We start from the raw sequence: 12065 nt of genomic DNA on the forward strand, positions 1-12065 counted from the left end.
GTGGAATGTAGTTATAAGCCAAATCATCCATTAAGTCACTGAATGTGGTAAAATTTCTCAAGTTCTTAGAGACGAAAAGCACACGAAGAGACACCCATGACTCAGTTCTTACGAATGCAGTGAAGTAAGGTTATCAGCCTAAATTGTCTCTATTAATCAACAGCGTAACACTCCAGTGATAGTCCCTGTGAATCTGGGGAGTTTTGGGACTGAGTTGGGTGGAAGGAGTCTGACTGCTGGTTTTAGGGTCATGTACTCCATCTAAGTCTCAAACTGATCCAGCTGAAAAAAAGAATACAAAGTATATGTGCTCTTTTCTGGGGACGTGTTCACATGGTTAGGAAATGCTTGATTATGACACTGTTTCTACATGGAGAGAGAACTGGTTTTTGTTTATTTTTTTTGTTTGTTGCCCCACCCCAGTTTTCATTCTCTCTCTCAGAATTTCTCTTTCTTACCAAGTCCTGAAATTCAGCATTTCAGAATTTGTCATGACAACCAAAGACGGGCATGGCTCTGTGGCAGTATTATTTGTATCGTGCCAGAAATGATTTAGCTTTGGTGTACCTGCAGTGATGCACATCCATACGTTCATATATCCATACCTTCACCTTAACTTCCAATAAACCGCTAAAGATACATAAAATGAGGAGAATGAACCCCATTCTCTCTGATAATCAGAAGCCAGTATTGCTTTCACTACTTTTACTTGCAATGCCTGCCATCGAAGGGATAGTAAGTCCTTTCTTTAATCTTTTTATTATTATTATTAATTTGTCGTCAGTGTTTGTGTACTTGTCTGTGTATTTTTCATACCTGTGATCTAACTGTTTAGACTATGTCTTTGACTTCAGAAGTTGTATTTTGTTAATTAGCTTTCATAAGAAAGGGACAAATTTCATAAAAAAGATTGCAAAGTTAATTAGGGATGAGAAACAAAATAAAAGAAAGTGCAACAGCCTGACTAAGGAGACGGAAAAAAACATGCAGTACAAAAACGGTATCAGAAACTATGAGAATTAGCAAAAAACACTTTTCAGTAATTAAAATGGCTCATCATTAAAGCATGTCTGTGGATAATTTTAAGACAGTCAGCATACTGGGGCATCCACAGCTTCTCTGGGCAACCTGTTCCAGCGCCTCACCACCCTTAGAAGTGAGAGTCAACACTTGGAGAATTGAGCATCCAAAGAGTGCAAAGTCACTTGTGCTTACGATTAGTTTTTATACTAAGTAGTCTACACTGGGAGCTGTAGAAAGGGAGAGCAGAAAAACATGTTAAGGTGGGACTGGAGGTAAATCCCATTGTGTCTCCTGTGACATCTCTGCAAGATATGATCTCCAGTAGTGAAATGGCCTGCAGATGCCATAACTTGTTTCAGCACATGACATCCAATTTCGCAAGGTCTAATGACAGGCACAGAGTTAACTTGGGCTGCTGCTCTAAGCATGCCTGGGAGCTGCTTACAAGTTCCAGCAGCATGTCAAGATGTTTGCCCCATCTTTTTAAAAAGGGAAATAGCCATCAGCATGGGCATTTGAAAGAGCATCAGTAAATTCAGGTAGAAACTGAATAGCCATTTCAGTACTTTCCTTTGCATCGGAAGTTAAATGTTATTTAGGTATTTTTATTATTATCATTATTGAATTCTAGTGTCAAGTCCCTGAAGACAGGGAGGATATGCATAAGATTTTTATAGACATTCATTAGGGTTCTCTTTAAACTAACACAAAAGCAATAGAGTTAGTTTTGGTAGACAGTCGTGTTTCTGTGGTGGGATGTTTCTGTTATCTTTAAAATTCTACAGGTGGGATTTAGTTCTCTTGAACTCTGTGATGTGACTCAGAAGTCAAATGAAGTTATTTTGTTTTCAGTTTTAAGGGCAGTTCTTTAAAGTGTTACATCTAAGAGATGAATGCTTTGGAGAAGATCTTATCCTCAGGTAACTGTTCCCATCAGTGCAATTACTGTTTTCTATATTGCACTCATATAATTTTCTCTTCTGGTCTTTTTTTTTTTTTTTTAAACAAAAACTCAAATCTCTTATCCTAAAGAACAGTGGAAAGTTATCCAAAAGAAGACCTTGTTATACTTTTTGCATCCACCGTAATGAATCCTGATTAGGAACCCGTGCAACGATGTTATCCTGATTGGTGGGAAATTGGTGAAGGAAATAACCAATTTTCAATCAACATAATTGGTTGCTCAGGAGGTTTGAAATCTAGAGAAATGGCATTGCATCTTCTGCAGATGTGTTAAAAGATTATTCTGGAATAGCAAAAGAAATTTAGGGTAAGAATTGCGTATTTCAGAAAATATGAGTAGTTGTTTGTAGAAAAGAGATGTTTCAGATATTTTAAGAATCATCAGTGCTGTGGACTTTCAGTCATTATTAAACCTCAGTAAGTCCACATTTTATAAAAGACGTCTTAAAAGAACCAGCAACTGCAACCCCCTGCCCAACAAAAAAGGATTCTTCATTGTCATTCATAGCTTTTAAGTACATTTTTATTTGTTTAATGGAGAATCAGTTCTGTACTACTAGCCAGCTCTGGAGTTGGTTACATTAAACCACCATCAAGCAGTCCAACTTAGGTTTGACAACAGTGATGAGGTAGAAGCACAGCAAATGGGAATGGCAAAGTCACTCTGTCCCACATAGCAGAATCCCTGCAGTGATATGGTCTCGTATTGAACTGGCTATAAACTGGGGGAAGTTCTTGAAGTCAAAGTCTGTGCTGGCTTACCCAGCAGGGTAACTTAGTTCGTTGTGTATTATGAATGCATGGCTTGATGTTGTCTGCTTCTAACCTGATTGAACTTGATAAATAACTAAGTGAAGAAATAGTACATAAATTCCCATACAAAACAAGTGTAGCTCTTACTTGTTTTAGCTGTATTTCAAAAGTGTATCAAGGATAGAAATGGGACTACTAAACATGTCAGTCTGAACCAATTCTACTGAAGCTTTTCCTGCTTTACATTTCTCTGTGAATTGATGGGAGGTCAAAGCTACCTTCATGAACAAGCCAGCGACTTCACTGAAGTAAAGCTGGGCAGCACAGCTGACTGCGTGGCACCACCTCCAGCTAAAAGCTAGCCCTATAATAATGAAGCGTATTTGCTACTTCCCTACCTGTGAATTGTGAAATTGCAGTTGTGTATGCACATCTCAGAGGAGAACATGGCTGGATGTACATGGCTGTATGCATATATCCTTGCACATTCTTGCACTTTGGATTATCCTCCCTTAAATCAGCCAAGACGTGAAATGGCCATGCTGTATCTGGGCATAAAACATTTTTGCATCACTGTGCTTTCTTTATCACCTTGAGCTGTCCACTCATATGTAAAGAGAAGTTTCACTACCCACCTTCAAAATTATAGTTCCCATCTATTAAGAGAAAGAGGCTCAAAATCTTTTTGAGACGATAAATAGCACAAAATGCTTTGATTCATATCTGTGTGCTGGAAGTTTCTCACATCAAATGAAATACCATGAATACATCATTATTTTGACAGCTTTGTGAAAAAGGAGGCAAGAGGATCGTATTGTACAGATTTAATTTCTGCAGTTTTACAGCTTTGTGTTTTGCAAAAGAATCAAATCCTGCCATCAGTGCAGAACAGGTGGTAAACCGAAGGGCAAAGTGGAGATACTATATAAAGGCCTGTCAAATCTTGTACTTGGAGTGCGAGCCCCCACCAAGGACTCCCCAGACAGAGCTCCTGTGTCTCACACCTTCTCAGAATAGTACCTTTTGTATTTTTTCAGGCTCAGCATTTCCCCAGCTGGAACAGGAGGTCACAGAAAAGGAGGGGATAGATAGCAAGAAGAGAGTTTTCCACCAGGACTATAACAGGCAAAAGCAAACAGACACACTTTCCCTACTGGAAGATAGTGGGATTTCCACCACCGCTATGCTAGCTGATGTGGGAATGTCAGTGGGGAAATGCAGAGTGGAAAAGCTGAAGTGCTGAAGACATACAGCAAAGCTCTCAGTTTTCTCCATTGCTGGCACCACTGTTGAGAACGTTCTTTAGCATTAAGTTAAATTTGGGTGTATTACACAACAGAGTGAGGGTCCTGTGGACAAGAAGTAACATCCCACTTGCAGTGAAGCAGTTTATGTTGATGTAGGTGGAGGGAGACTGGGAAGAGTCCTTTGTTTCGCTGAGCAGTAGTACCCTCCTTTGTTCTCATGTCCCTATGGTTGCTAAGCTTTACCACCCGAACAGTCATGCAACTTGTTTTTAGAAAATATTAAATTTGAAGTACAAGGACATTTAATTTTCTTTTTACTTCCTTTTGAATCATTGTTTTGAGTTTCTGTTTAATTACAGAATGAGAAATAACACTTCTAGAAAGCCGAGGCCTTCTTGTTTTTCTCTCCTAAGCCACGACTTCATGGCCTGAACCTTTATAAAAATAACAGGTACAGGCACACAGTTGGTTAGGGTTGTTAACACAAACTTCTTCATCTTTTGCTCCCAGTTGCCATGATTTCCTGTTCCCCTTGATATGGGCTAATTTAGGATTTTAGCAAGCATGTCCTTCCTTGTGGAGCAGAAGCCTGACATTGGCTTTGATATTGGCTTAAAAGTATTTATATATTCACCAATATTTATATTCAAGGTATTTATATATTCCTTAGTATTTCACTTGTGGTATTTCAATGTTTTTGCTCCCATATCTAGCATAACACAAAAAATTGCATGGATAATGCAAAATCATAATTAAAACTGAAAGTGAACTGAAATTTTGTCAAAGCTCAGAAAACTTTTTGGTAAAGTTCACATTTTTATGTGCTTGTTATTTTGTACAAATCCATTTTCTTCTTTCCTGTCACATCTCAAGACCTTTTTGTAAAGAATCTCCATCTCTTTTCCCCCTAATTTAAATTCTGCTCTGTCTCTTTGGAATATTAGGTATGGCTTAGCGGTGAAATTATTTTAATGATGTGGCTGAGTGCTCGTATATATTCAGGCAAGCAAACATAAAATGATCATTCTTTATATTAAGGGTCCATCTATAGTTTAGAAAAGGTAATAAATGATAGATTGAAGGCATAGATGGCTCCAGTAGTGGCTGGTGTGTATTACAGAGGTTATTAGCCCATCAGTTGAAGGTATCGTAGATGGCTGCAAGCCAAGCGTACAAACAACCTATGCAACGGATGGAGTCCATAACAATTGATTAACTGTGTATTAACATGCAGATTAACCCTTTATCAGCTTTTTTTATGACATACATGTGAATGGCACCCAAATAGCGAGAGTGGACATAAAAGGAGACACTAAATTTCCTTACGAAGGGCAGTTCATGGGCTCTTATTTTTGTTTAAACATGGAGTGTGATTTGCAAGGTTGCCTGTGCCACCTGAGACTGAAGTCTGTTTTAGAAGAGGCATTGTGTGGTGCTAGGCTCATTTCCAGTCAGGACTAGGCCTGACAGAGGCCAACTAGGCCTCTAAATCACTTGCGCTGTCCTGAGTGTGTTGCTATGCTGATTTTTGTTGTTGTTATTGTTTGTTTGTTTGTTTTTATTGTTATCATTTTATCATTAAAGTTTCCATTTTAAGCCCATACCTTTTCCCAGGGTGTGTGGAAAGGGAAGGGAAGGAATTCCGTGAAGCTCCAGAGTGGGCATGAATCATGCTGTTCAATGTCTGGGCTCCCACTGAAAGGGTGACTGGAGTTTAAGTTGTATTTTTGCAGCCACATTTGTTTCATATTCAGAGATTAGGTACACTTAGGCTTAGTTATACTGGAAAAAGCTCTGTTGAATTGGCTGGGACAGGAGCATATGGTTTGTGTTAAGGAACCTTCCCTCATCTTTTGATCTGTCTCACCCAGCAGATTTGAGCTGTACATCTACAGTGGTGCCTTTCTTCAGTCTGGTGCAATATAGCTCAAAAGACTAGAAGTCCCTGGTATACATTCTACCAAGAAAATATGGGACAGATCTACCAAGAAAATATGGGACATCAGAGACCGAGGTACTCTGACCTAAGATGGGCAATTTCATCATGAAAACAGGAAGTCTGCAGAGCTTTTACCACTTGTTCCCAGTAGCTGTAGATTCCAGTAGCTCCTTTCCATAGGCAGATATCATCATCCTCTTCCTATATTATAGGATAGAATATAGGACAGTAATGCTAATAACTGAAAGAACAAAGTCAGAATGCAAGCTGTAGAGCTAAGAAAATACGATAGTTATTTTGTCAAAGACCCTCACCCGTAACTTTCCAAAGGAAATAGAGGAGCCTTAGGTATAGGATTTGGGGTTTCTCATCCTGCAGCCTGTTACTGGGCTGTGGAAAAATAAGCATGAAAGAATTGCTAGAAGTGAGGCAGACTTAGGTAGTCCAGTCTGTCCAGTGCTTGGACAGAGCCAGACGTGCCTGAGCTTCTTCTGTGAGAGATACAGGTAGTTGTTTTGAAGGTGAGTGAGAGAGACTGCAGCTTCCTCTTGTAGAGCAGTCCAGGGCTTTATTGCTAGCAAGTATTTTTTTTTTTTCCTTTGAAATGCTAGTGTTTCTTGCTACAACTTAAGCCCATTATTTCTTTCCTGTTCCTGGAAGTGGAGAAGAGATTGCTCCCTTCTTTTTTTTTTCTTTTTTTTTTCTGCAACCATTTATGTGTTTGATTACTGTTGTTATGTCTCCCCTCAGCCCTCTGTCTAGTTGCAGTGGTTGTCCTTGTTTCATGGCTTCGTCTTTTCCAACAGGTAAACTTTCTGTTTCTTTGTGTAACTTTCTGTTACACAAAGTGACTTTGGATCAGGCCCTTTTAGAAGAGCAGCAGTTGCTAAATAAAGCTCAGTGTTGAAAACATCGTTTTAAGTTGATCGACATTGTATATTGGGATGGCAAGCGTTACTTAAAATCGTGAAAAAATGTTATTTGCAATAAAGAAGGTCACATCCAGACTGCTCCCAATCTTTATTTCTCTTTAGCTACCCAGCCCTATTTTCTCTATTAGTGTACCACTATTTATGATTCTTCAGTAACCAACACTGTAGGCTTTTCTTAAATTACCATAAAATAGCCTTCTATTGACCAGGGACAATAAATCCAGAAGACTACAGTATTAAACCGTTCAATGTTTTGGTTGGTTTTGTTTTTACTTTTGTTTCTTTGCTAACGGAGCTGTTTATCATCAGAGGTTTCCAATAATGGCTCTAGAAAGCATTGATTATTTTTCTGCCTTCACTTAAATTTATAAATTTAGTTTAGCAGAGAATGAGAAAGAGTAAAGCAAAGGTATGAAGGGGTATACATGGCTCCAGGTAGTTTTACTGATTTGTTTTGTGTCTTGTTCTCTCTTATATTTTATATAGGTATAGATACGGAAAAATAAAAATCTGAATAAATGGAAAACTATATAGTTTCTCCATTTATTTTGATAATTTCTTTATAGCATAGAGAAATGGGAACAAAGTCATTGTTGTGTAAATCTTGGCAGAGAAGAAGACTGGGCTCTATATTACGTGGCAGAAAAGAGGAATGATCCTTGTGGTTCTTAACAGCCATTTCTTCTCTTGGCATGGCTGTGTGGAAGATAGAGGAAGCAGTGAGCTGTTTTACCCTCAGTTTTGTAGCTGAGAAGGACATGCTGCTGCTGTCTGGTGCAGGTGGGACCTCCAGGACAGAGGGGAGGGAGACCCAGCTGGGGAGCATGGTCTGCTGGAGAGGCTGACAGTGAGCAGGGAGAGAGCAGGGCAACAGAGGCAGGGAGGCCCAGGGTGTATGGAAAGAAAAAGGACTTGTGAGGTGTTTTTCTGTGCCAAGAAACTTCTCAAGTTTGTTGATCTGGAGTGATGCAGACTCAACTAAAATTCATGAGTCCCAAGGCCAGGTTCCAGATTGATATGTTCAATTTTTCTTTTATTACAAATGTACTGTGTTTTTGTAGGGGATATCAATAACCTATATATTATTTTGAGTGAACACATATATAGGTATTTTCTGAACAAAGCTGCTGCTTTTATTCCCAAAGGGTAAAAGCATACTCTTCTTAGCAGGCAGTCCTTAGGCCTGGAGAGTTCAGGAGAAGGTGAAGCTGAATAGGTTTATCAGGACATACTGGGCATGGCTGTATGGTGCAGAGGCAGCAGAGAGAGAAGATTCGGTAAACTGGAGTAAAAGTTATTGAGGGAAAAGGAAGGGGAAAGGGAAGGGTTATTTAGTTTGAGTCCATGGTTGTACTCTGAGAACTTAGCAATTCACGTTCCCATTGTCTTTTGTGCTGAGAGTAAATTAATGTCTCCAGAACTAGGCTCAAGTTGCCTTCGGATAAGCAATTGGAGGAGAGTTTGCTAATCCCCTCCTGTCAGGCTGTTAGGTTTTTTGCCTGTGCTTTTTTGTTTGTTTGTTTGTTTGTTTGTTTAGAAATTCTCATGAGTATTCATCTCTGCAAAGCTCCAGGTAAGATGACTATGCCTCTTCAAAGCACCTTATGAGCACAGGGTTTGACAGCCACATTAGTGATACCTCTGATCTCCTGCTTGCTAAGTTATTCAGATGATGGAGAAAGCTTTGATTCTTCCAGTAGTGGAGGTGGGTTGTACAGAATCAGTAAGGCACAAATGATAATCAGGGAAGATTCCAGATGGGAATTGTTGTTCAGGTTACAGGAATTATGCTTGAACTTCTCTCCATCTTTCCTCATCAACATTAATAAACCAGGCAGTAAAGTATTTAGTAAGTAATGGAAATAAGTTGAGTATCCTGCAGATGTCTGCCTCATGGCTACTTGTGAGCTCTGAGTGGGAACATTTGTGAAGATACCTGATGCTGGTGAGCCCCTGCTGTCCATTAAGACATTGGCACAATGCTGGTCATATCGAGTTCCATTTATTTTTTTCTAAGTTAGAGTGTCTTTAAGACTTTAAGTCTTTAAGACTTTAAGACTTTAAGAGTGTCTTTAAGACTTCTCCTACTTTGTTGGATTTGTTTGATCAGAGGTTTAAAAAGCCACCAGTATAGGAGAGGTAATAAGTATACCTACAACCCTGTTTACCTGAGTGAATGTCACCTCCTTAGGAAAATAGGCTACAAACATTTGGTTTGTCATCTTTTATACCTGGCTTGTCTTTACAGTGGTCTAACAGAGGAATATCTGCATGCTGTTGGAGGTGGGAACGAGTCCTGTTATATGTTTAAAACTTGAGAGGTTTGGGAACATTTGGAAGTTATTAGCTTAGGTTTGCCTTGTACAGTCAGTTTCCCCCGTCCAGATGAAGCCTGAAACAATTTGGCATGTGCTCCAGATCCTCTGCTATTGATGGATGCCATTTAGCGAAACATTTGCATGATATTTTGAGCAGAAGAAATGCATACTTGAGTCCTTTTCGAGGCCTTGACTTTGGATTTGTTCCAGAAATCCAGTCTTGCTGCTGTTCTTAGCTCCCATCCCAGTTGTTATTTCCCACATGGTATGTCATGAGGTCACGGTGCTGTTTAGTCAGGGTGGCCTTTGCTGTGGCCTGCAACTTCTCCCTGCGTGCTGTGCAAGCATGGAGAGAGGGAGGGACGCTAGAGCTTCCCAGCGCCGTCCCCTGCTTGTGCACACTTCCAGGTAGGCTGTGAAACACATGCTAAATGATGAGAGCTGTAAAGAAGCGTGCTTGCATCCCGGGTCCCTGCTGCTGGGGAGAAAACATCTTAGAGAGCAGATGGTGCTGAAATCATCTAGAGGTGAGCAATTGGTAAACACAGCTAGCGTGTACAGGATGGGGCGGAGGCATAGCGCACCTCCTCACGCTGTGCGGAGGGGAGGCAGGCCTTGTGCAATTTGCTGCAGTCATTCAGACCACTGTAACAAGATCCTGTGGGCTGGGAAGGGCTTTGGCATATGCAGCGGTGGATGGCTGCACTGCAGTTTTGTGTTGAAAAGAAAATTCTCCTCAGAAGTCCCTGGCTTACAGAACAGGGCCTCTCTCGGTGTCCCAGGCCCACTCTCCGCAAGGGCTGGAGGCATGGCTGGACTTCATGTGGCGCTGGCTGAAGGCAGCTGGGGAGAGCAAGAAGCCGTTTAAAAGCCCTTTTAAGCCCTTCCTTAAACATGGAAGCTCTTCCTATGTCTGTCAGGAGAGCAGCCTGCTGTGTCTCCTGTATGCCCAGCTAAGCACCGGCAGGATCTGTCTCTAAATGAACTGATCTTTATCTGACTGTTTACAGCTCTTGTGCCATACTTGTTATTTATTTAATGAAACATTCTAGTAAAGTAGAACAGCCATTCATAAGCCCCTGACAACAAACAATCATGAAAATTGCCTTTGAATTTCCCTAATTTGCTTGTAAGAGTCAGAACAATGGGAGAGAATAATTGCAGTTATTAAAAGAAATTGCTGCAGACAAAATATAACCCATTTTAAAACTCATATCCAGGAAAACAGAAAGGGGGGCAAAAAGGAGAGCCGCCCGGTAAGATGCCTCGTGCTCCCAGCCTCCTTTTGTCTGGGAAATGAGAGACTTCACCTTGCTTTTTCCTCAGGCCCTGTTACTTCCAGGGAAAATCAGAGCTTTTAGTGTCAGCGTAGTCCAGCTGCGTGTGGCAGTGCCTCGCCTGGCAAAGCCCTGGGAAAGCTGTTTCCTTCCCATCTGCTTTGTGCCGGTTCAGAGCTATCCCTCACTGGAAGCTAAGCATATTGGAAACCAATAGGAAGAAAAAAAATCACTCTAGCATAAACTGCTGGACAGAGAGGACTGAAACTCCTTCCTGGGCCTGAGCTGGAGTGCTTGTAAAGCTAGGAGACCTGTAGGGTTTTCCAAAGAGCACAACTAGGTTTTTGTGTCATGTAACCCTGAATGAGTTTTGTGTCCCTGGGTGACTAAAGATGTATCTCTAGAGTCCCTGGGAATTTCTGTTGGCTGGTTCTGGCCTGGCTGACTTTGCACATGAGGTGAGGAGCTGCTGTCAGCCCTTGCCTGGACAGAAAACCCCTAAGCAATGCCAGAAACAAATAGGACTTTGCCTTTTGTGTGCCGCACTTCCTTGGAAGAGTCAAGCTCCTGAACCGGTTAAACACTGCAGCACTAGGCAAAGCGATGCTTAAGCACTTGTAAAACTTGTGCCTCAGAAACCAGATGGCATTGTAAGAAGAACCCATGCTTAACACAAACTGCATGCTTTTGTCCCAGCCAATTCAATAGGGCTTTGTCCGGTATTACTGAGCACGGGGGTAACTCTCCTCTCCGAGTACAAATGAAATGTATTTGGCTCTCCCTCCATTTTATAAGGAGATAACAGAACAAAGGATTGCTGCAATTTGGGGGCATGAACCTTCATTTTCTCTCCAGTCCACCTAAATAGAAAAGAATTTCTTGTTGGCCTGTGATCTTCCCTTCTGCAAGTCAAAGCCCTTTGAGTTCCTGCTGCAAGTAATGGCAGTTTACTCGCAATTTTTCAGCTGCATATGATACCCCAAATTGGCCCTCCTGATGTAATGAAAAGCAGCCCGCCAACACAGAGGTCCTTCCAAAGAAGCCAGGCTTTTGTAAGAGGAGAGAGCGCGACTGTGGTAATACTCCTGGATCGCTGTTTCACTTCATGCTTCGCCACGGGAGCAAAACAAGGCAGCGCAGACCTCTGTAAAGTGTTTATGAATGTTGCTTTCTGACAGAAATGATTGTCAGGTAGTGGGCAGTGACTATAACAAAATTTTAGCAGGAGATAGGTTTTTTTTTTTTTTTTTTTTTTTTTTTGTATGTGCAGGCAGCTGGCAGTCTTAATTGCTCTGAAGGGAAAAAAAAACAAACCACCAAACCCAGAAATTTATGTTCTCTCGTTGTTTAGGGATGTAAATTGTGGTGTTTTAACTCCGTGCCTCCCTGCTTTATTTTCCCTTATCAAAATAAACGTGAGTGAAACTTCCTCTTAGTTGCCTTTTTGTACGCATCAAGAATATCCAGTAAATGTCTCTGTTCTGCATTGATTCAATGTGAGTAGAATTTAACCTATATTCAACATCCAATACTTTCAGTCATTTTCCCAGGTTAGTACAGAATATTGAATAGTCAGTTTGATCAGCGTAATTCAAGGGGAGCTGAGAATCCAT

This window comes from Cygnus olor, chromosome 4 (assembly GCF_009769625.2).
Source record: "Cygnus olor isolate bCygOlo1 chromosome 4, bCygOlo1.pri.v2, whole genome shotgun sequence".
Classification (NCBI taxonomy): Eukaryota; Metazoa; Chordata; class Aves; order Anseriformes; family Anatidae; genus Cygnus; species Cygnus olor.